Source organism: Hippopotamus amphibius, chromosome 1, assembly GCF_030028045.1.
Source record: "Hippopotamus amphibius kiboko isolate mHipAmp2 chromosome 1, mHipAmp2.hap2, whole genome shotgun sequence".
NCBI lineage: Eukaryota > Metazoa > Chordata > Mammalia > Artiodactyla > Hippopotamidae > Hippopotamus > Hippopotamus amphibius.
Window position 1 is genome coordinate 168,068,632 of NC_080186.1, and position 26,963 is coordinate 168,095,594.

The 26,963-nt window shown below is 38.7% G+C and overlaps 1 protein-coding gene across 3 annotated transcripts in view; it reads right to left on the bottom strand.

The window, feature by feature from the left end:
• The window catches only part of RAD50 (RAD50 double strand break repair protein), a 119,837-nt gene that overhangs the window by 74,926 nt on the left and 17,948 nt on the right, over positions 1 to 26,963 (bottom strand). Inside the window, exon 1 of one of the 3 annotated variants that reach the window (XM_057735422.1) lies at positions 769 to 885. The exons of the other annotated variants lie outside the window; for them this stretch is intronic. The gene's annotated coding sequence lies outside the window, so the exon portion shown is untranslated. Of the gene's footprint in view, positions 1 to 768; positions 886 to 26,963 lie in introns of those variants that run through there. 3 annotated transcript variants of the gene reach the window in all.

Genomic DNA, 26,963 nt, shown 5'->3' on the forward strand with positions numbered 1-26,963 from the left:
GATCAAAGACCTAAATGTAAGACTGAATACTATAAAACTCTTAGAGAAAAACATAGGCAGAACACTCTTTGAAATAAAATGCAGCAATATCTTTTTGGATGCACCTCCTAGAATAATGAAAATAAAAACAAAAATAAACAAATGGGACCTAATTAAACTTCAAAGCTTTTGCACAGCAAAGGAAGCCTTAAACAAAAGAAAAAGACAACCCACAAAATGGGAGAAAATATTTACAAATGACACAACTGGCAAGGGATTAATCTCCAAAATATACAAATAGCTCAAGCAGCTCAATATCAACAAACAAACAACCCAATCAAAAAATGAGCAGTGGACTTCCTAGGCGCCGCAGTGGCTAAGAATCCACCTGCCAATGCAGTGGACACGGGTTTGATCCCTGCTCCAGGAAGATCCCACATGTCGTGGCGCAACTAAGCTCCTGTGCCACAACTACTGAGCCTGTGCTCTAGAGCCCGTAAGCCATAACTATCGAGACTGTGTGCAACTACTGAAGCCCACATGCCTAGAGCCCATGCTCCACAACAAGAGAAGCCACCACGATGAGGAACCCACACACCACAATGAAGAGTAGCCTCCGCTCTCCGCAACTAGAGAAAGCCCATGTGCAGCAGCAACGAAGACCCAATGAAGCCAATAAATAAATTAATTAAATTTTTTAAATGGGCAGAAAATCTAACTAGACATTTCTCCAAAGACAACACACAGGGGAGTGATCAAGATGGTGGAGTAGTAAGACATGAAGCTTACCTTCTCTCACAAATGCATCAAAAATACATCTACGTGTAGAATCATGCTCACAGAATATCTACTGTAAGCTGGCAGAAGACCTCAGACTGCTGAAAGGGCAAGAAAATCTCCACGTAACTGGATAGGAAAAAGAAAAAGAAAACAAGAAAGGAATCAGGACAGGACCTGTGCCCCTGGGAGGGAGCTGTGAAAGAGGAAAGGTTCCAGCGTGGGAACTCCCTCACCAGTGGGGAGGTTGGCCAGGACAGAAGAAGAGTTTCAAAGCCTCAAAAGTGAATGTAGCAGCCGGTTTGCAGTAGCCAGAGCAGAAGGAGAACTGAACAGATGGTCAGTGCTGCCACCATGCACTCCCTAGCGTGAGACGCTCTTCCGCCAGTGTGGGCAGGGGCTGGGTGCTGGAACTCTGGCTTCAGTTATCAGAACCAGAGAGAGGACAGGGATTGGTCATGTGGAAACAGCCTGCAGGGGGCAGGCACCCAGTGCAAGTGAAATTGACAGTGTACTCATAGGAAGCCTAGGCTGCCTTAGAGGCCAGTCACCATTGTTTTGGGAGTGCATAAGATGAGGGGCAGGACCTGGATTGTAGCCTTTTCTTCCTGTGCTCATGCCCACAGAGGGCAGGACACTACCTGCATGGGCTCCAGGAGTGGTCATTAGCTATCTCCATTCCCACAGCATGCTCCAAGGGTGCTCCTGAGCCAGCACCACGAACCCAAGGACCAGGCACCAGCTGCCTCAAATGCACACCTGCTATCAAAGGGATAACAACCAGCACACACTGAGGAAAGAGGCAACAGGCATCCATACTAAAAACAGCCCTCACACCAAATATATTAAGCTCACACAAGCTACACAGGGATACTCCCATGTATAAACAGCCCTCCAAGACCACAGTATATAAACTCACAGGCTAAGAGAAATATAACTAAAATGAAGAGGCAGAGCCACGCCCAGTTAAAAGACCAAGAGAATTCCCCTGAAAGAACAATGAAACAGACCTCTTCTAATAGACATCTATTTCAAAAAGGAGATAATAAAAATACTGAAGGAATTAAAAAAGGCTATCAACAGAAATGTAGAGTACTATAAAAAAGTAACAATGAACTATAAAGAACCAAGAAAAATTAGAAAACTCATTTGCAGAGATGAAAGCTGAACTAAAAGCAATGAAAAGCAGAATGAACAATGCAGAAGAACAAATAAATGACCTGAAAGACAGAATAACAGAAACTACCCAATCAGGACAGAAAACAGAAAGCCAACAACAACAAAAAGAAAGCAACATAAGTGACCTATGGGATAACATAAAGTGTGCCAATCTACACATAACAGGGACCCCAGAGAGGGAAGAAAGAGAAAATGGGATCGAAAATGTATTTGAAAAAATTATGACTAAAAATTTTCCCAAACCTAAAGAAGGAAACAGGTTCAGGAAGCATAGAGGGTTCAAAACAAGATAAATCCAAACAGACCTCCACCAAGACATCTTATAATAAAAATGGCAAAAGTTAACAAGACAATTCTAAGAGCAGCAAGAGAAAAACAAAGAATTAATTACAAGGAGACCCCCATAAGGCCATCAGCTGCTTTCTCTACAGAAACACTGCACACCAAAAGGGAGTGGCAAGACATATTCAAACTCCTGAAAGGGAAAAATCTGCAACCTAGGATACTCTACCCAGCAACATCATCATTTAGAATAGAAGAAGAGAAAAAGAATTTCTCAGATAAGCAAAAACTAAAGAATACAGCAATACTAAACCTATCCTAAAGGAAATATTGAAAGGTGTTCTCTAAATAGGAAAGAAGAATCCGAAGGAAAGAGAAAATCACAATTGGAAAGTAAATCACTTAAATAAGAGAGTACATAGATTAAAAAAAAAAATTCAAAAAATTTCTGTGAAGGTGATGATAACCACAAAGAGGAAAAGGATAAACATTAAGATGTAAAAAGAGGACATCAAATCATAATATGTGGAGGAAAAGAGTAAGAAAATGTAGACTTTTTCCCCCTAGAATGTGTTTGAGCCTACATGAATATCAGTCTAAGAGAAACAGATGTATGAAGGGGTTAACATACTTGAAAAACAAGGTAAGCACAAATGAAAAACATACAATAGATTCACAAAAACCAAAAAGAAAAGAACATAAGTATAATACGAAAAAATCATCAAACCACAAAAGGAAAAACAAAAAGGACAAAGAAGTATAAAATCAATGGGAAAACAAGGTTTAAAATGGCAACAAATACATATCTACCAATAATTACTTTAAAATATCAACAGACTAAATGCTGCAATCAAACAACAGAGTGGCAGATTGAATTAAAAGAAAAACAACAATGAGCCTACAATACACTGCCTATAAGAGACCCCCTCTGGGGCAAAGGACATACACAGACTGAAAGTGAGGGGATGAAAAAAGATACTTCATGCTAATGGAAATGACAAGAAGGCAGGGGTTACAATACTTATATGAGACAATAATGAGACAATAACTTTAAAATAGAGGCCATAAAGAAAGATAAAGAAGGATACTATACAATGATAAAAGGATCAATAGAAGAAGAGGATTTTACACTCATCAACATATATGCACATAATACAGGAACACACAAATACATAAAATAACTACTAACAGACATAACTGAAGAAATTGACAGGAATACAATAATAGTAGGAGACTTTAATATCCCACTCGTATCAATGGACAAATCCTGCAGAGAGAAAATCAATAAGGAAACAGAAATCCTAAATGATAAAATACAACAGTTAAACATAACTGACATTTGGATATCATATCCCCAAAAACCCAGAATACACATTCTTTTCAAGTACTCATGGAACATTCTCTAGGATTGACCAAATGCTAGGGCACAAAACATGCCTCAACAAATTTAAGAGTATAGAAATTATCTCAAGCATCTTTTCTGACCACAACAGCATGAAACTAGAAATTAACCACAGAAAAAGACAAAAAAAAAAAAAACAATTACATGGAGAGTAAACAACATACTACTAAAAAAAATCAATCAGTCGATGAAATCAAAGAGGAAATTTAAAAATACCATGAAACAAAATTGGGACATTTGTAGAGACATGGATGGAACTAGAGACTGTCATACAGAGTGAAGTGAGTCACAAAGAGAAAAACAAATATCGTATATTAACACATATATGCGGAATATAGAAAAATGGTACAAATCAACCAGTTTGCAAGGCCGAATAGAGACACAGATGTAGAAAACAAACATACGGACACCAAGTGGGGAAATTGCGGGTGGAGGGAGAGGCTGGGGTGGGATGAATTCAGAGATTGGGATTGCCATATACGTTACTAATAAGAAAAAAAATATCAAATTGTACTTTAAATATATGCAGTTTGTTGTATGTCAATTGTATCTCAATAAAAGTTCTTTAAAAAAATACCTTGAGACAAAAGACAATGAAAACACAACCATACAAAAACTATGGGATGCAGCAAAAGCATGTCTTAGAGGGAAGTTCATAGTGATACATTCCTTCCTCAAAAAGCAAGAAAAATCTCAAACAGCCTAACCTACCACTTAAAAAAAAAAAAAAAAAAAAAAAACCCTAAAGACAGCAGAAGAAAATAATAAAGATCAGAGAGGAAATAAATAAAACAGAGATTTAAAAAACAACAAAAAAGAAAAATTAAAGAAAACCAAGAGTTGGTTCTTTGAAAGGATAAGCAAGATTGACAAACCTCTGGCCAGGCTCACAAAGAAGAAAAGAGAGAGAATCCAAATAAATAAAATAAGAAATGACATAGAGACTTCCTAGGTGGTGTGGTGGTTAAGAATCCACCTGCCAACGCAGGAGACACAGGTTTGATCCCTGCTCCAGGAAGATCTCACATGCCATGGAGCAACTAAGCCCATGTGCCACAACTACTGAGCCTGCACTCTAGAGCCTGTGAGCCACAACTATTGAGCCCATGTGCCACAACTACTGAAGCCCACGCACCTAGAGCCCATGCTCTGCAACAAGAGAGAAGCCACCACAATGAGGAGCCTGCACACTGCAATCAAGAGTAGCCCCCGCTTGCTGCAACTAAAGAAAGCCTGTGTGCAGCAATGAAGACCCAATACAGCCAATAAATAAGTAAATAAATAAATAAAATGAAATAGGAGATGTAACAGTTGAAACCACAGAAATACAAAAAACTGTAAGGGAATACTACAAACACTTATATGCCAACAAACTCAACAACCTAGACGAAATGGACAAATTTCTAGAAACATACCGTCCACCAAAACTGAATCAAGAAGTGGATAATTTGAACAGACTGATCACTAGAAATGAAATAGAATGTGTAATTTAAAAAATCCCTACAAACAAAAGTCCAGGACCAGAAGGCTTCACAGGAGAATTCTACCAAACATACAAAGAACTTATACTGCTACTTCTCAAACTCTTCCAAAACACCTGAAGAAGAGGGAACACCCCCAAAGACACTGTATGAAGTGACCATCACCCCAATATCAAAACCAAATACACCATCAAAAAAGAAAATTACAGGCCAATATCTTTGGGAAATATAGATACAAAAATCCTGAACAAAATATTAGCAAACGGAATCCAACGACACAGAAAAAAGGTCATACACCACAATCAAGTGGGATATATGCCAAGTTGACAAGGTTGATTCAACATACACGAATCCATCGATGTAATACACCACGTAAACAAAAAAAAGAGACAAAAAACATGTCATCTCAATAGATGCAGAAAAAGCATTTAACAAAATTCAATAGCCATTCATGATAAAAAGTCTTACCAAAGTGGGCATAGAGGGAACATATCTTGAGATAATAAAAGCTATTTATAAGACTTCCCTGGTGGTGCAGTGGTTAAGAATCCACCTGCCAGGGCTTTCTAGGTGGCGCAGGGGTTGAGAATCTGCCTGCCAATGCAGGGGACACGGGTTTGATCCCTGCCCCAGGAAGATCCCACATGCCACGGAGCAACTAAGCCCATGTGCCACAACTACTGAGTCTGTGCTCTAGAGCCCGTGAGGCACAACTATTGAGCCCATGAGCTGCAACTACTGAATCCCACGCACCTAGAGGCTCTGTTCTGCAAAAAGAGAAGCCACGGCAATGAGGAGCCCGCGCACCACAACGAAGAGTAGCCCCCGCTCACCGCAACTAAAAGAAAGCCTGCACACAGCAAAAAAGACCCAACTCAGCCAATAAAATAAATAAATTAAAAAAAAATAAAATAATAAAAAAAAGAATCCACCTGCCAGTGCAGGGGACATGGGTTCCATCCCTGGTCCAGGAAGATCCCACATGCTGCAGAGCAACTAACTGACATGCCCCACAACTCCTGAGCCTGTGGTCTAGAGCCCACGAGCCACAACTACTAAAGCCTGCATGCCTACAGCCCATGCTCTGCAACAAGAGAATCCACTGCAATGAGAAGCCCATGCACCGCAATAAAGAGTAGCCCATGCTCTCCATAACTTTAGAAAGCCTGTGCGTAGTAACGAAGACACAATACAGCCAATAAATAAATAAATAATTTTTTAAGCTATTTATGACAAACCCACAGACAATATAACACTCAATGGCGAAAAGCTGAAAGCCTTCCTGCTAAAATCTGGAACAAGACAAGGAGGCCCACTCTTATGTCTTTTATTCAACACAGTACTAGAAGTCCTAGCTACAGCAATCAGACAAGAAAAAGAAATAAAAGGTATCCAAACTGGAAAAGAAGAAGTAAAACTGTCATTATATGCAGATGATATGATACTATATATAGAAAACCCTACAGACTCCATACAAAAACTACTAGAACGGATAAATAAATTCAGCAAGGTAGCAGGATACAACATTCACATATAGAAATCAGTTGCATTTCTTTACGCCAACAATGAAATATCAAAAGGGGAATGTAAGAAAAACAATACCTTTTAAAATTGTAACCCCAAAAATAAAATACTTAGGAATAAACCTCACGAAGGAGATGAAAGACTTATACACTGAGAACTATAAAACATTAATTAAAGGAAATTGAAGATGATTCAAAGAAATGGAAAGACAACCCACGCTCCTGGAAATGGAAGAATTATTATTGTTTAAATGGCTATACTACCCAAAGCAATCTACAGATTTAATACAATCCCTATCAAATTACCCATGACATTTTTCACAGAACTAGAACAAATAACCCTAAAATTCATATGGAACCATGAACAACCCAGAGTTGCCAAAGCAATACTGAAGAAAAAGAACAAAACAGGAAGCATAACCCTTCCAGATACATGACAATACTACAAAGCTACAGCAATCAAAACAGTGTAGTATTGGCAACAAAACAAATACGTGGATCAATGGAACAGAACAGAGAGCCCAGAAACAAACCCACATATCTACAGTCAATTAATCTTTGACAAAGGAGACAAGAATGTACAATGGGAAAAAGTATCTTCAGCAAGTGGTGGGAAAGATGGACAGCGGCACGTAAATCAATGAAGTTAGAACACACCCTCTCACCATACACAAAAGTAAATGCAAAACAAAGACTTAAGCATAAGACATGACACCCTAAAACTCCTAGAAGAGAACATAGGAAAAAACATTCCCTGACATAAATTATATCAAAGTTTTCTTAAGTCAGTCTCCAAGGCAACAGAAATAAAAGCAAAAATAAACAAATGGGACCTAATCAAACTTACACGCTTTTGCACAGCAAAGGAAACCATAAACAAAATGAAAAGAGAACCTACAAAATAGGATAAAATATTTGCAAATAATGTGACTGACAAGCACTTAATTCCCAAAATACACAACAGCTCATACAATGCAAAAACAACAAAAAAATACCCAACCCTAAAATAAGCAGAAGACCTAAACAGACATTGCTCCAAAGAAGACATATGTGGACTTCCCTGGTAGCACAGTGATTAAGACTCCGTGCTCCCAATGTAGGGGGCCCGGATTCAATTCCTGGTCAGGTAACTAGATCCCACATGCATGCCGCAATTAGGGGTTTACATGCCAGAATTAAGACCTGGCGCAACCAAATAAATATGTAAAAAGATTTTTTTTAATTAAAAAAAAAACTGCCATTCTTAAAAAAAAAAAAAAGAAGACATACAGATGGCCAATAGGCACATGAAAAGATGCTCAACATTGCTAATTATCAGAGAAATGCAAATCAAAACTACAAAGAGGTACCACCTCACACCAGTCAGAATTGCCATCATTAAAAAGTCTACAAATGCTGGAGAGGATGTGGAGAAAAGGGAACTCTCCTACACTGTTGGTGGGAATGTAAGTTGGTGTAACCACTGTGGAAAACAGTATGGAGGTGCCTCAGAAAACTAAAAATAGAATTACCTTATGATCCAGCAATTCCACTCCCAGGCATATATCCAGACAAAACTATAAATCAAAAAGATACACACACCTCTGTGTTCACAGCAGCACTATTCACAATAGCCAAGATGGAAACAACCTAAATGTCCATTGACAGATGGATAAGGAAGATGTGATACGTATACACAATGGAATACTACTCAGCCATAAAAAGGAACGGAATAATGCCATCTGTAGCAACATGGATCAATCTAGAGATTATCACACTAAGTGAAGTAAGTCAGATAAATATCATATGATATCACTTATAGGTAGAATCTAAAGTATGACTCGAACTTATTTATGAAACAGAAATAGACTCACAGGAAAACAAACACCGTATGCTAATTCACATATATGGAATCTAAAAAGATGGTACTGAAGAACCCAGTGACAAGGCAAGAATAAAGATGCAGATGTAGAGAACAGACTTGAGGACACGGCGGGGGGGGGGGGGGTGGGAGTGGGGGCAAAGCTGGGAAGAAGTGAGAGAGTAGGACTGACATACATACATTACCAAATGTAAAATAGCTAGTGAGAAGCTGCTGCATAACACAGGGAGATCAACTCGATGATGGGTGCTAACTTAGAGGGCTGGGATAGGAAGGGTGGGAAGGAGTCGTGGGAGGGAGGGGATACGTGGATGTATGTATAAATATAACCAATTAACTTTATTGTACAGCAGAAACTGGCACAACAATGTATAGCAATTATATTCCAATAAAGAGCTCAAAAAAATTAAAAAAAGAAAAACAAACAGATGATGAATGGAAAAACAGGAAAAAAAAAGAAACAGGGCTTCCCTGGTGGTGCAGTGATTAACAATCCACCTGTCAATTCAGGGGACATGGGTTTGATCTCTGGTCAGGGAAGATGCCACATGCCATGGAGCAACTAAGCCTGTGAGCCACAACTACTGAGCCTGGGCCCTAGACCCCATGAGCCACAACTATTGAGCCCATGTGCCGCAACCACTGAAGCCCACGTGCCTAGAGTCCATGTTCTACAAGAGAAGCCAACACGATGAGAAGCCCATGCATGGCAACAAAGAGTAGCCCCTGCTTGCTGCAACTCCAGAAAGCCCTGTGTGAAGTAAGGAACACCCAATGCAGCCAAAAATAGAAAGAGAGAGAAAGAGAGAAAGAATATGAATACTAGAAGCTAAAAAAAAAGAAAAAGAAAAAAAGAAACAGACTCACATACATAGAGAACAGGCGGAGTCAAGATGGTGGATTAGGAGGATGCAGAGTTTGTATCTCTGCACAACTAGGGCGCCTACCAGGCACAGGTGGGGGACCACGAACACCTAAGGGGATGGGAGGAACCCCTGATCCACCGGGTAGGACATAAGGGGGAGGGAGGGGGAAGAGAAGTGGAAGCAGGATGGGACCAGTGTCCCTGAGAGGTGGCTGGGGGAAGGGTTCCCATGCCCGGAGAGGCCCACCCCTGGGACAGCAGAGGATCGTAAGGGAACACGGCCAGCGTTTCCCCTGCCTACTTGGGCCCCAGGGAGCCTGCTGAGGTCCAAGGCCTGACTCTCTGCCCACTGAGGCCCCCTCCAGCCCCATGGGTCCTGAGGGAGTGGGAGGAGGGAGGAAAAGTGAAGGCCAGACTATAGAACTTGTGCCCCTGAGGGGCAACTGGAGAAGGGGAGGGGTTCCCAAGCCCAGAGGGGCCCACCCACAGTTTGGGGATCTACAGGGATGGGGGACACCCTTAGAAGAGCGGAGGATCAGAAGGGAATGCAGCCAGCATTTTCACTACCCACTTGGGCCCCAGGGAGCCTATGGAGGTCCTGGACCTAATCCTCCACCCTCCAAGGCCCCCTTCAGCCACAAAGAGCCTAAGCCCTGCCCCTGCATCCCCACCCAGGGCCTAACCTCCCAACTACTGCACTCTGAGGCTCCCCCCATGGCCGTGTTGTCTTTCCCTGCAGCATGGGTCCTGAGCCTAGGCCCTGCCCCCTGCCCGCACCTAATTATCCCCACCACAGCCAAGGCATTTTTTTTTTTCCTTTTTCCTGTTGTGGTTCTGTTCTACCTTGTTGTTCTTTCACTTATATTTTTATTTTTTCTACTAAGTTTTTAATTTTTCTAATTTTCTTTTATTCTTTACACTTTGTTATTGTTCTGCTTCTTTTGGCTTATCCCGCCCCCCAATCTTGTTTTTTCTTTTTTTCTGTTGTGGTTCTGTTTTAACTTCTTGTAGCTGTTTCACTAATATTTTAATTTTTCCTAACGTATTTATGTTTCTAATTTTATTTTATTTTTTCTTTGTTATTGTACTGCTCCTTTTTTTTTCTTTTTTTGTTTTTTCCTTTTCTTCTGCTGCACCATGCAGCTTGCAGGATTTTGGTTCCTAGGCCAGAGGTCAGGCCTGAGCTCCTGTGGTGAGCATGCTGAGTCCAAATCACTGGACTAACAGAGAACCTCAGACCCCAGAGAATATAAATCAGAGTGAGGTCTCCTGGAAGTCCTCATTGGCACTAAGATCCAGCTCTACCTAACTGCCTGCAAATTCCACTGATGGATGCCTCAGGCCAAACAACCAGTAAGACAGGAATACAGCCCCACCCATCAAAAAAAAATGAGATGACAAAAAAATATGTTACAGATGAAGGAGAAAGGTTAAAAACCTACAAGACCAAATAAATGAAAAGGAAATAGGCAAACTACCTGAAAAAGAATTCAGAGTAATGGGACTTCCCTGGTGGTCCAGTAGTAAAGAATCTGCCTTCCAATGCAGGGGACACAGGTTCAATCCCTGGTCAGGGAACTAAGATCCCACATGCCAAGGGGCAACTAAGCCCATGCACCACAACTACTGACCTTGCGCGCCTCAACGAGAGAGCCCATGTGCCGCAAACTCCATGTGCTCTGGAACCTGTGCACCACAACGACAGAGCTCATGTGCCCTGGAGCCCACGCACCACAACTGAGAGAGAAAACCCACATGCCACAATTAGAGAGAAGCCCACAAGCTTTAACAAAAGATCCCACGTGCCTCAACAAAGATCCCGTGGGCCTCAGCTAAGACCCAACGCAGCCAAAAAAAATAAATTAAATAAATACTTTTTTTAAAAAAATTAAGTGTAATGATAGTCAAGATGATCCAAAATCTCAGAAATAGAATGGAGGCATGGATGGAGAAAATACAATAAATGTTTAACAAAGACCTAGAGGAACTAAGAACAAACAGTGATGAACAACACAATAACTGAAATGAAAAATACACTAGAAGGAATCAATAATAGAATAACTGAGGCAGAAGAATGAATACATGAGCTGGAAGATAGAATGGTGGAAATAACTGCCAAGGAGCAGAATAAAGAAAAAAGAATGAAAAGAAATGAGGACAGTCTCAGAGACGTCTGGGACATTAAGTGCACCAACATTCAAATTATAGAGATCCCAGAAGAAGAGAAAGAGAAAGGGTCTGAGAATATATTTGAAGAGATTATATTTGAAAACTTCCCTAACATGGGAAAGGAAATAGCCACCCAAGTCCAGGAAATGCAGAGTCCCCTACAGAATAAACCCTAGGAGAAACACACAAAGACACATCTTAAACTAACAAAAACTAAATTCAAAGAAAAAATCTTAAAAGCATAAAGGGAAAAGCAACAAATAACATACAAGAGAATTCCCATAAGGTTATCAGCTGATTTTTCAGCAAGGGAGTGGCAGGATATATTTAAAGTGATGAAAGGGAAAAACCTACACTCAAGATTACTCTACCCAACAAGGATTTCATTCAGATTCGATGGAGAAACCAAAAGCTTTACAGACAAGCAACAGCTAAGAGAATTCAGCACCACAAAAATCAGCTTTACAACAAATGCTGAAGGAACTTCTCTAGGCGGGAAACACAAGAGAAGAAAAAGACCCACAAAAACAAACCCAAATCAATTAAGAAAATCATAATAGGAACATACATATTGATAATCACCTTGAATGTAAATGGATTAAATGCTTTAGCCAAAAGACACAGACTGGCTGAATGGATACAGAAACAAGATCCATAAATATGCTAGCTGCAAGAGATCCACTTCAGACCAAGGGACACAAACAGACTGAAAGTGAGGGGATGGAAAAAGATTCCATACAAATGAAAATCACAAGAAAGCTGGAGTAGCAATGCTCATATCAGATAAAATAGGCTTTAAAATAAAAAATGTTGCAAGAGACAGGAAAGGACACTACATAATGATTAAGGGATCAATCCAAGAAGAAAACATAACAATTATAAATATTTATGCACCCAACATACGAGCACCTCAATACACAACACAAATATTAACAGCCATAAAAGAGGAAATCAACAGTAACACAACAAGAGTGGGGGACTTTAACACCCCACTTACACCAATGGACAGATCATCCAGACAGAAAAAAAATAAGGAAACACAAGCTTTAAATGACACATTAGACCATCTCAACTTAACTGATATTTATCATACATTCCTCCCAAAAGTGGAAGGATATACTTTCTTCTCAAGTGCACATAGAACATTCTCCAGGATAGATCACATCTTGGGTCACAAATCAAGCCTCAGAAAATTTAAGAAAACTGAAATCGTATCAAGCATCTTTTCCAACCACAACACTATGAGATTAGAAATCAATTACAGGGGAAAATACTGTAAAAAACACAAACACATGTAGGCTAGACAATGCACTGCTAAATAACCAAGAGATCACTGAAGAAATCAAAGAAGAAATTTTAAAAAGTACCTAGAAACAAATGACAACAAAAATACAATTATCTAAAACCTGTGGGACACAGCAAAAGCAGTTGGAAGAGGGACGTTTATAGCAATTTAATCTCACCTCAAAAAACAAGAAAACTCTCAAATAAACAATCTAAGCCTACACATAAAGCATCCAGAAAAAGAAGAACAAAGAAAATTCGAAGGTAATAGAAGTAAAGAAATCATAAAGATCAGATCAGAAACAAATGAAATAGAAACAAAGAAAACAACAGCAAAGATCAGTAAAACTAAACGTTGGTTCTTTGAGAAGACAAACAAAATTGATAAACTTTTAGCCAGACTCATCAAGAAAAAAAGGGAGAGGACTTAAGTCAATAAAATTGGAAATGAAAAAGGAGAAATTTACAATTGACACGGCAGAAATACAAAGGATCAAAAGAGACTACTACAAGCAAGTACATGCCAATAAAATGGACTACATGGAAGAAATGGACAAATTCTTGGAAAGGTACAAGTTTCCAAGACTGAACCTGGAAGAAATAGGAAATATAAACAGACCAATCACAAGTAATGATATTGAAACTGTAATTAAAAATCCTCCAACAAACAAAAGTCCAGGACCAGAAGGCTTCACAGGTGAATTCTATCAAACATTTACAGAAGAGCTAACACTTATCCTTCTCAAACTCTTCCAAAAAATTGCAGAGGGAGGAACACTCCCAAACTCGTCCTAAGAGGCCACCATCACCCTCATACCAAAACCACACAAAGATATCACAAAAAAAAGAAAATTACAGACAAATATCACTGATGAACATAGACATGAAAATCCTCAACAAAATACTAGCAGACTCCAACAACACATTAAAAAGATTATAAATCATGATCAAGTGGGATTTATCCCAGGGATGCAAGGATTCTTCAACACATGCAAATCAATCAATGTGATACACCATATTAAAAAATTAAAGAATAAAAATAATATGATCATCTCAATAGATGCAGAAAAAACTTTTGACAAAATTCAACATTCATTTATAATAAAAACTCTCCAGAAAGTGGGCATAGAGGGAATCTACCTCAACATAATAAAGGCCATATACAACAAACCCACAGCAAACATTATTCTCAATGGTTACAAAATGAAAGCATTTCCTCTACAATTAGGAAGAAGACAAGGATATCCACTCTCACCACTATTATTCAACAAAGTTTTGGAAGTGTTAGCCACAGCAATCAGAGAAGAAACAGAAATAAAAGAATACAATTTAGAAAAGACAAAGTAAAACTTTCACTATTCGCAGATGACACGATACTATACACAGAATATCCTAAATATGTCACTAGAAAACACTAGAACTAATCAATGTATTTGGTAACGCTGCAGGATACAAAATTAATGCACAGAAATCTCTTGCATTCCTATACACTTAACAATGAAAGATCAGAAAGAGAAATTAAAGAAACAATGCCACTTACCATTGCAACAAAAAGAATAAAATACCTAAGAAAAAAACCTACCTAAGGAGGCAAAAGACCTGTACTCAGAAAACTGTAAGATGCCGATGAAAGAAATGAAAGACGACACAAACATATGGAGAGATACACTATGCTCCTGGATTGGAAGAATCAATATTGTGAAAATGACGATACTACCCAAAGCAATCTACAGGTTCAATGCAATCCCTATCAAATTTCCAATGGCATTTTTCTCAGAATTAGAACAAAAAATTTTACAATTTGTATGGAAACAAAGAGGACCCAGAATAGCCAAAGCAATCTTGAAAAAGAAAAATGGAGCTGGAGGAATCAGGTTCCCCAACTTCAGACTATACTACAAGGCTACAGTAACCAAAACAGTATGGCACTGGCACAAAAACAGAAATATAGATCAATGGTACAGGATAGAAACCCCAGAGATAAACCCATGCACCTATGGTCACCTAATCTATGACAAAGGAGGCAGGAATACACAATGAAGAAAAGACAGTCTTTTCATTAACGGTGCTGGGAACACTGGACAACCACACGTAAAAGAATGAAGTTACAACACTGCCTAACACCATACACAAAAATAAACTCAAAATGGATTAAAGACCCAAATGTAAGACCGGACACTATAAAACTCTTAGAGGAAAACACAGGAAAAACACTCTCTAACATAAATCACAGCAGGATCTTTTATGACCTACCTCCTACAGTAATGAAAATAAAAACAAAAATAAGCAAATGGGACCTAATTAAACTTAAAAGCTTTTGCACAGCAAAGGAAACCATAAACGAGAAGAAAAGACAACTCTCGGAATGGGAGAAAATATTTGCAAATGAAGCAATGGACAAAGGATTAATCTCCAAAATACACAAACAGCTCATGAAGCTCAATATCAAAACACAAACAAACAACCTAATCAAAAAACGGGCAGAGGACCTAAATAGACTTTTCTCCAAGGAAGACATACAGATGCTCAAGAGGTACGTGAAAAGATGCTCAATATCAGTAAATTATTAGAAAAATGCAAATCAAAACTACAGTGAGGTATCACCTCACACTGGTCAGAATGGTCATCATTGAAAAATCTACAAACAATGAATGCTGGAGAGGGTGCAGAGAAAAGGGAACCCTCTTGCACTTTTGGTGGGAATATAAATTGATACATCCACTGTGGAGAGCAGTATGGAGGTTCCTTAAAAACCTAAAAACAGAGCTACCATATGACCCAGCAATCCCACCCCTGGGCATATACTCTGACAAAACTGTAATTCAAAAAACACTTGTATCCCGATGTTCACTGCAGCACTATTTACAATAGCCAGGACATGGAAACAGCTTAAATGTCTAATAACAGATGAATAGATAAAGAAGACGTGGTACATATATATAATGGACTATTACTCAGCCATAGAAAGAAATGAAATTGGGTCACTTGTAGAGATGTGGATGGATCTAGAGTCTACTACACAGAGTGAATTAATCAAAAAGAGAAAAATATTGTATATTAACTCATATATGTGGAATCTAGAAAAATAGTAGAGATGAACCTATTTGCAGGGTAGGAACAGAAATGCAGACGTAGAGAATCGATGTGTGGACACAGTGGGGCAAGGGGAGTGTGGGATGAATTGGGAGACCAGGTTTGACAAAAATACATACCATGTGTAAAACAGATAGCTAGTGGGAACCTGCTGTATAGCACAGGGAGCTCAGCTTGGTGCTCTGTGATGACCTAGATGGGTGGGATGAGATGGGGGAGGGAGGTCTAAGAGGGAGGGAATATATGTATATATACAGCTGATTCACTTGTACAGCAGACACTAATACAATATTGTAAAGCAATTATACCCCAATTAAAAAAAAAACTTCAAAATGGCTTAAAGACTTAAACACAAGGCATGACACCATAAAACTCCTCGAAGAGAACATAGGCAAAACATTCTGACAAACTGTACCAAATATTTTCTTAGGTCAGTCCCCCAAGGCCATAGAAATAAAAACAAAAATAAATGGGACCTAATCAAACTTACAAGCTTTTGGAACTTCCCTGCTGGTCCAGTGGTAAAGAATCCATCCTGCAATGCAGGGGAAAGGGGTTTGATCCCTGGTCAGGGAACTAAGATCCCATATGCCACAGGGTAACTAAGCCTGAGTGCCACAACTACTGAGTCCGTGTGCCTCAACTAGAGAAGAGAAAACTCACACACCATAACCAGAGAGAAGCCCACACGCCACAATGAAGATCCTGCATGCCGCAACTAAGACACAACACAGCCAAAAAAATAAATAAAATTAATTAATTAATTAATTAATTAAAAAAAAAACTTACAAGCTTTTGCACAGCAAAGGAAATCATAACCAAAACTAAAAGACACTCTACAGAATGGGAGAAAATATTTGCAAACAATGAGACTAACAAGGGCTTAATTTCCAAAATATACAAACAGCTCATACAGCCCAACAACAGAAAAACAACCCAACCCCTAAATGAATAGAACCCCTAAACAGACATTTACCCAAAGAAGAAATACAGATGGCCAATAGGCACAGAAAAGATGCTCAACGTTGCTAATTATTAGAGAAATGTAAATCAAAACTACAATGAAGTACCACCTCACATCAGTCAGAATGGTCATCATTAAAAAGTCTACAGATAAATGCTGGAGAGGGTGTGGAGAAAAGGGAATCCTCCTACATTGTTGGTGGAAATGTAACCTGGTGCAGCCACTGTGGAAAACAGTACAGAGGTTCCTCAGAAAACTAAAAATAGAATTACCATATGATCCAGCAATCCCACTCCTGGGCATATATCCAGACAAAATTATAATTCAAAAAGATACATGCATCCCAATGTTCACAGCAGGACTATCCACAATAGCCAAGACATGAAAACAACCTAAATGTCCATTGACAGATGAATGGCTAAAGAAGATGTGATACATATATACAAGGGAATACTACTCAGTCATAAAACAGAATGAAATAATGCCATCTGCAGCAACATGGATGCATCTAGAGATTATCATACTAAGTGAAGTCAGAAAGAGAAAGACAAATACCATATGATATCACTTATATATAGAATCTAAAATATGATACAAATGAACCTATCTACGAAATAGAAACAGAATCATGGACACAGAGAACAGACTGGTGGTTGCCAATGAGGAGTAATGAAGTGGGAGGTTAGGCATAGCAGATGTAAGCTTTAATATACAGAATGGATAAACAACAAAGTCCCACTGTATAGCACATATGATATACAATATATTATAAACCATAATGGAAAAGAATATTAAAAAAAAGAATGGGTATATATATATGTATAACTGAATCACTTTGCTGTACAGCCGTTAACACAACATTGTAAATCAACTATACTTCAATTAAAACAAAAGGACAGGGGCTTCCCAGGTGGCGCAGTGGTTAAGAATCCTCCTGCCAATGCAGGGGACACGGGTTCGATCCCTACTCCAGGAAGATCCCACATGCCGTGGAGCAACTAAGCCTGTGTGCCACAACTACTGAGCCTGCGCTTTAGAGCCCATGAGCCACAACTATTGAGCCCATGTGCTGCAACTACTGAAGCCCACATGCCTAGAGCCTGTGCTCCGCAACAAGAGAAGCCATGGCAACGAGAAGCCTGCGCACCATAACGAAGAGTAGCCTAGCCCCCACTCACTGCAACTAAAAGAAAGCCCTCACACAGCAAAAAAAGATCCAACACAGCCAATAAAATAAATAAATTTATTAAAAACAACAACAACAAAAAACTAAAGGACATACAGATGGCCAAAAAAAAGACATGAAAAGATGCCCATCATCACTAATTATTAGAGAAATGCAAATCAAAACTACAATGAGGTATCATCTCACACTGGTCAGGATGGCCATCATCAAAAAGTCTACAGACAAAAAATGCTGGAGAGGGTGTAGAGAAAAGGGAACCTTCCTACCCTGTTGGTGGGAATGTAAATTGATACAGTCACTATGGAGAACAGTATGGAGGTTCCTTAAAAAACTAAAAATAGGGCAATCCCAATCCTGGGCGTATATCCAGAGAAAACCATGATTCAAAAGGATACATGCACCTCAATATTCACAGCAGCACTATTTACAATAGCCAAGACATGGAAGCAACCCAAATGTCCATCAACAGATGAATGGATAAAGAAAATGTGGTTATATATATATATGTATACACACAATGGAGTATTACTCAGATGTTAAAAAAAAAGAACAAAATAATGCCATTTGCAGCAACATGAATGGACGTAGAGATTATCATACTAAGTGAAGTTAAGTCAGAGAAAGAAAAACACCATATGATATTACCTATATATGAACGTAAAAAACCTTATTTAGAAGACAGAAACAGACTCACAGACTTTGAAAACAAACTTATAGTTACTAATGGGGAAAGGTGGGAGGGATAAATTAGGAGTTTGGGATTAACAGATACACACTACTATACATAAAATAGATAATCAGCAAGGACCTACTGTACATCACAGGGAACTCTACTCATTATTCTGTAATAACCTATATGAAAAAAGAATCTGAAAAAAATAGACATGTATATGTATAAACCACTTTGCTGAACACCTGAAACTAACACAACATTGTAAATCAACTATGTTCCAATATAAAATAAAAAAATTTTTTAAGTAAATTTAAAAATACATACAGGAGGAAAAGAATACTGTTTGATTTACTAGAACTGTATCATCTTCCTCCATTATTCAGCATCATTAGGAGATCAGGTATGTGGATTGTTAAAATAAACAAATTTTATCCTTTTAAGTACCAGAAGTGTTTCTTAAAATATTCTGAAAAACACTACAAGCTTAGAGAAGTAGAACTACAGTATACACCATGACCTTTCCATCCAAACCACTTGAGAACAAGTTGCTGATTTGATATCCCAACACCAATATTTCATAAAAAACATGGGCATTTTCAACCATAAAAACCAAGAAATTGAGAGTGACATATTACTACCATATGGTCCTCAGATCTCATTCAATTTTGCCAATTGTTCCAATATGTCCTTTACAACAATAAGATCCAGTTCAGAATTACACATTATATTACACATTGTTGAGAATTACACATTGTTGTCAATTCTCTTTAGTTTCTTTCAGTCTAGAACAGTTCCTCAGATTTTCCCTGACTTTCATGATTGGTAACTTAAAAATTATCAAACATTATTCTATAAAATGTCTCCCAAAATTTGGATCTAATATTTCTTCAGGACTAGAATCAGATTATGCATCTCTGCAGCAATATTACAGAAGTGATGATATGTTCCTTACATTGCATTTTATCAGATGGGCACAATTTCAATTTATCTCATTACAGAGGATGTTACTGAGACGAAGCAAGAGAGTAGCACAGACATATATATACTACCAACTGTAAAAGAGATAGTCAGTGGGAAGTTGTTGCACAACAAAGGGAGTCCAACTCGAGGATGGAAGATGCCTTAGAGGACTGGGGCAGGGAGGGTGGGGGGGACTCGAGGTGGGGGAGTCAAGGAATGGAGGGAATACAGGGATATGTGTATAAAAAACAGATGATTGAACTTGGTGTACCCCCAAAAAAATAAAATAAAAATAAAAAATAAATTAAAAAAAAAAAAAATCTCCTGGTAAAGTGGTATCTGCCAGGCTTTTCCACTACGTTATTTTTTTCTACTTTGCTGTTAATAAATATTTGGGAGAGAGATACACTGAGACTGTGTAAATGTCTCATACCTCATCACACTTTTCCTCCATTAATTTTAACATCTCTATTAATGTTTCTCACATGAATGAATTATTACTGTGATAGCTATCAAAGAGCAATTTTCTAATTCCATTATTCCTCTTACATTTACTAGTTAAGATTCTATGATAAGGAAGGGCTTTGTCCTTCGCCACCCCCAACCCCCCGCCACCCACCAACTGCTGCCTTTTCATTTTTTAAGTAGCACTATGGACTCATGCATTCCTCTCTTGGGCTCTAATTCCCAATCAGGTTTTTGTGGATGTCCTCCTCTCTCAGCCTCACCTATTGGCTTCTGGACCTCCATCATGGTATATTATCTTTACTTATATGTTGCTGAATTTGATTTGCTAATATTTTGTTACAGATTTTTGCATTCATGAGAGTTACACATCTGCAGTTTTCTTGTAATGTCTTTGGTTTTGGGTAACACAGTAATACTACCTTCATAAAATGAGTTGGGACATATTTCCTTTGCCTCTCTTTCCCGAAAAAGTTCACGTAGAACTGACACTATTTCTTCCTAAAATGTTTTGTACAATTCACCAGTAAAATCATCACAATCTGAAGTTCTTGTTTTGAAGTTTTTAACTACGAATCAGTTTCTTTAGTAGGCATATTTCTTCTTGAGTAAGCTTTGGTAGATTACATCCTTAAAAGAATTTGCCCATTTCACCTAAGTTGTTGAATTTATTGGCATAAACCTTCTAGCAATATTCCCTTATTACCTATATAATGTCTGTAGGATCCACAGTGATGTTGCCTCTTTCATTCCTAATATTGGTAATTTATGGCTTCTTATTATCATTTTGCTTAAAGGCTTATTCATTTTATTGGTTTTTTTTTTTAAAGAACCACCTTCAGGTTCCACTGGTTTTCTCTATTGTCTCTATATTTTATATCACTGATTTTTGCTCTTATCTTTAGTTAATCTCCCTCCTTATGTTAAATTTAATTAGCTCTTCTTTTTCAAGTTACTTTAGAAGCTCAGGTCATTAATTCTAGACTTTTTTCTTTTCTAATATAAACATTTTATTCTATAAATGTCTAAGCATTAGTTAGCTGTATTCTACAAATTTTTATATGGTATGCTTTTATTTAAAGTATTTTCAAATTTCCTTCATGACTCCTTTTTTGATACGTGGATTATTTAGAAATGTACTGCCTAATTTCCAAATATCTGGGATTTTCTGTTATTGATTTCCAGTTTAATTCTGTTGCGGTCAGAGAACACATTCTGCATGACTTCAACTCTTTAAAATTTATTTACACTTGTTTTACGGTTCAGAATATTTGTGAAAATTTTACAGTGATTGAAAATAATGTGTATTCTGCTCTTCATTGGTAGAATGTCCTATAAATGTCAATTAGGTTAATTTGATTGACAGTGTTAAAGTTTTCCATGTCCTTCTGATATTTTGTCTACTCTTTCTGTTTCTTTACTTAGAGGGGCATTGAGATCAACTACCACTGCAGATTTGTCTATTTCTCCATTAGTTCCATAGATTTTTTTTGCCTCTTCCATACCGAAGCTCTACATTTAGAGTTGTGATACCCTCTTGGTGAACTGACTCCTTTATCATCATAAAATGTCACTTCTTATCCCAGGAATATTACTAGTTCTGAAATATGCTGTCTGATATTAATATAGCCAATTCAACTTTCTTTTTATTAGTTGGCATATTTTAGTATATTTTCCTTTTATTTTTAACCTATCTCTATTATTATATTTAAAAACACTGTTATTCCCTCTAATAAATAATACAAATGAATTATATGCAAAACAGAAACAGATTCACAGATACAGAAAACAAATTTGTGGTTACCAAAGTGGAAGGGAGAGGGACAAACTGGGGGTACAGGATAAACAGATACAAACTACTACATATAAAATAGGTAAGCAACAAGAATACACTACAGAGGAGATAGGATCAAGATGGCAGAGTAGGAGGACGTGCACTCACTCCCTCTTGCAAGAGCACCAGAATAACAACTAACTGCTGAACAATCATCGAGAGAAAGACACTGGAACTCACCAAAAAGACACCCCACATCCAGAGACAAAGGAGAAGCCTCAATGAGACGGTAGGAGGGTCACAATCGTGTGAAAATCAAATCCCATAAATGCTGGGTGGGTGACTCACAAACTGGAAAACAGTTATACTGCAAAAGTCCACCCACTAAAGTGAGGGTTCTGAGTCCCATGTCAGGCTTCCCAACCTGGGAGTCGAGCAATGGGAGGAGGAATCCCCAGAGAATCAGACTTTGAGAGCCAGCAGGATTTGATTGCAGGACCTCCACAGGACTGGGGGAAACAGAGACTCCACTCTTGGAGGGCACACAAAAAAAGTGTGCTCACCAGGACCCAGGGGAAGGAGCAGTGACCCCATAGGAGACTGAACCAGACCTACATGCTGGTGTTAGAGGGTTGCCTGTAGAGGTGGGGGGCAGCTGTGGCTCACCAAGGAGATGGGGCACTGGCAGCAGGGGTTCTGGTAAGTGTTCACTGGTGTGAGCCCTCCCAGAGTCTGCCATTAGCCCTACCAAAGAGCCTGTGGGCTCCAGTGCTGTGTCGCCTCAGGCCAAACAACCAACAAGGTGAGAACACAGCCCCACCCACTGGCAGACAAGCAGATTAAAAGTTTTACTGAACTCCGCCCACCAAATCAGATTAAAGTCTGAGCTCCGCCCACCCAGCCCTACCCACCATCAGTCCCTCCCATCGGGAAGCACCCACAAGCCTCCTAGATAGCTTCCTCCACAAGAGGGCAGACAGCAGCATCAAGCAGTATCAGCAGTATTTTGTCTTGTGGAACTGAAAACCACAGTCACAGAAGGATGGAGAAAATGAAAAAGCAGAGGACTTTGTACCAGATGAAGGGATGGGATAAAACCCCAGAAAAGCAACTAAATGAAGAAGAGATAGGCACCCTTCCAGAAAAAGAATTCAGAAGAATGATGGTGAAGATGATCCAGGACTTTGAAAAAAGACTGGATGCAAAGATCAAAAAGTTTACCAAAGACCTAGAAGAATTAAAGAGCAAACAAACAGAGATATGCAACACAATAACGGAAATGAAAAATACACTAGAAGGAACCAACAGTAGATTAACTAGGCAGAAGGGCAAATAAGTGACCTGGAAGACAGAATGGTGATAATCACTGATGCAGAAAAGAATAAAGAAAAAAAATGAAAAGAACTGAAGACAGCCTAAGACACCTCTGGGACAATGTTAAACGCACCAACATTCGCATTATAGGGGTCCCAGAAGGAGAAGAGAGAGAGAGGACCCGAGAAAATATTGGAAGAGATTATAGTTGAAAACTTCCCTAACATGGGAAAGGAAACAGCTACCCAAGTGCAGGAAGCGCAGAGAGTCGCAGACAGGATAAACCCAAGAAGAAACATACCAAGACATACAGTAGTCAAATTGACAAAAATTAAAGACAGAGAAATGTTATTAAAAGCAACAAGGGAAAAATGACAAATAATATACAATGGAACTCCTATCAGGTTAACAGCTGATTTCTTAGCAGAAACTCTGCAAGCCAGAAGGGAGTGGCATGATATATTTCAAGTGATGAAAGGGAAGAACCTACACCCAAGATTACTCTACCCAACAAGGATCTCATTCAGATTCGAGGGAGAAATCAAAAGCTTTACAGACAAGCAATAGCTAAGAGAATTCAGCACCACCAAACCAGCCCTACAACAAATGCTAAAGGAACTTCTCTAAGCGGGAAACATAAGAGAAGAAAAGGACCTACAAACACAAAAACAAAACAATTAAGAAAATGGTACTAGGAACATACATATCGATAATTACTTTGAATATAAATGGACTAAATGCACCAACCAAAAGACACAGACTGGCTGAATGGATACAAAAACAAGACCCATATATATGCTGTCTACAAGAGACCCACTTCAGACCTAGGGATGCACACAGACAAACTGAGGGGATGGAAAAAGATATTCCATGCAAATGAAAATCAAAAGAAAGCTGGAGTAGCGATACTCATATCAGATAAAATAGACTTTAAAATAAAAAATGTTATAAGAGACAAGAAAGGACATTACATAAAGATCAAGGGATCAACCCAAGAAGAGGCGATAACAATTATAAACATATATGCACCCAATATAGGAGCACCTCAACACATAAGGCAAATGCTAACAACTATGAAAGAGGAAATGCAAGGCAGAAATAGAGACACAGATGTAGAGAACAAACATATGGACACCAAGTGGGGAAAGCAGGGAGGGTTGGGGGGGAATGAATTGGGAGACTGGGATACCAAATTGTACAATCTAAATATATGCCGTTTATTGTCTGTTAACTGTATCTAAATAAAAGTTCTTTAAAAAAAATACACTACAGAGCACAGGGAATTATATCCATTTTCTTGTAAAAACCTATAATGGAGTATAATCTGCAAAAATACTGAATCACTATACTGTACACATGAAACTAACACAATATTGTAAATCAACCATATTTCAAGCAAAAAAAAAGAAAAAGCCCACTGGTATTCCTTTTGCTTTCTTTGGGTCTTTGTTATATCTTCCATTCCATTCATTAAGCTTATGTTTTCCTTTCCATCTTTCTGCATATTTATAAGATGTGTAATTTGTTTCAAGATTGTCTGCTAATTCTGTCATCTCTTTCATTTTGGATCTGTTTCTATGATTTCATTTTCTCCTGGTTACGGGTTCCTTGCGTCTTTGCATGCCTGGTAACTTTTGATTGAGAATTTTACATTGTTGAATGAATAATTTTGTTTTACTCCTTCAATGAGTACTGAATTCAGTTCAGGCATGCAGTTAAGTTTCTTGAGGCTTGATCCTTTTTTTGGGGGGAAGAGAGGGATGCATCACACAGCAAGTGGAACTTTTCTGACCAGGGATCGAACCCGTGCCCCCTGCAGTGGAAGTGCAGAGTCTTAACCACTGCACCACTGGGGAAGTCCAAAATTTAATGGTGGATATTGTTTGTTTATTTATTTATTTATTAAATTTTATTTATTGGCTGTGTTGGGTTTTCGTTGCTGTGCGCCGGCTTTCTCTAGTTGTGGCGAGCAGGGGATGCTCTTTGTCTTGGTGCCCGGGCTTCTCATTGCAATGACTTCTTTTGTTGCAAAGCACAGGCTTTAGGTACACGGGCTTCAGTAGTTGCAGCATGTGGTTCAACAGTTGTGGCTTGAGGGCTCTAGAATGCAGGCTCAGCAGTTGTGGTGCACAGGCTTAGTTGCTCCATGGCGTCTGGGATCTTCCCGGAGCAGGGATCGAACCCATCTCCCCTGCACTGGAAGGCGAATTCTCAACCACTGCGCCACCAGGGAAGTCCCATTGTTTATTTATTTATTTGGCCGAAGTGCGTGGCTTGCAGTATCTTAATTCCCCAACCAGGGATTGAACCCGTGCCCTCAGCAGTGAAAGCACAGTCCTAACCACTGGATCACCAGGGAATTCCCTAGAGGCTTAGTCCTTTTGAACGTTTGTTTTTAAGGTTTGTAAAGGGGTAACTACAGCAACCTTTATTCCAGGACTAATTTCGTATCACTTCCCCTCAGCCTCAAGAACCTCCTTTAACATTTCCTATGGTACAGATCTACTGGTAACTAATACCTCTTTTTTTCCCCTCAATCAGAAAATGTTCTCCATTTTATCTTCAATTTTTGAAGGATATTTTTGTTGTATATAGAATTTTAGATTGATTTTATTCCTCAGCACTTTAAAGATGTTGTCTCACTATCTTAGAAGTTTTTGATGAGAAGTCAGAAATCATTATTCTTCCCTTCTGTATAGTATGTTACTTTTTCCTCAGTCTACTTTTAAGAATTCATCTATGGTTTTCAGCAAATTTAGTATAATATCCAATATAAGTGTGTTTATGCTGCTTGTTATGTGTTGAACATCTTGGGTCTTTTAAAATTTTATTTCTCTGTTGGGATCTTTCCCCACATTATGGCCAATTTTTCCTTTAAATTCTTGAACTTATGTGTCATGACTTTTAAAATCCTAGTCTGCTAATTTCAAAGTTTGTCATCTCTGGATATGTTTCTATTCACTTTTTCCTCTCAGTTATGGATTACATTTGTTTCTTCATATATCCACTGATTTTTTTTATTATATCCTGGACATTGTAGATGCTACAATGAGTTTGGATTGTGTTGACTTCCTTTAAAAAGTGTTGAGTTTTGTTCAAGAAAGCAGCTTGATTCTGTCAAAGCTTGTTTTAGGATTTGTTAGGATGGCCTTTCTGAGGCCTCAACAGAATACTAGGGAGTTCCACAAGCTCCTCCTACTCTGGCACATCATGACTCAAATATCCCCCCTTGTGTAAGCTCTAGAATTTCTATTCAGTTCACAATCCCACTCCTCTACTCCAGTGGTTGTTTGCCGCTAGTCCTCACTGAATCTCATTCAGGAACACATGTAGCTTAGTATTTAGCCAAAGACTCATGGGTTCCTTGTGCAGATTTCTGGTGCCCCATCTCTGCACAACAACACCACCCCTGTACCCTGTACAATTTACAACCACCTCAGCAAACCCAAACTTCTTTCTTTGTTTCATCTGCCTAATGACTAGTGCTCTCTGTTGGGTTCCAATTCTGTGCACAGAAGTTTACAAAACATCCCTGGGTAGAAAGCTAGAATAAATGTGTAGTCACAGCATATATTTCTCTTTTCTCAAAAATCACATCCCTGTACCATCTGTTGCCCAATGCCTGAAAAGAGTTGATTCAAATATTTTTTCCAGTTTTCCAGTTGTTCATCTTGGAAGCGCAAGCATGATACTCACTACTCTGATGCAACCAAGATCACAAGCCCTGGATTC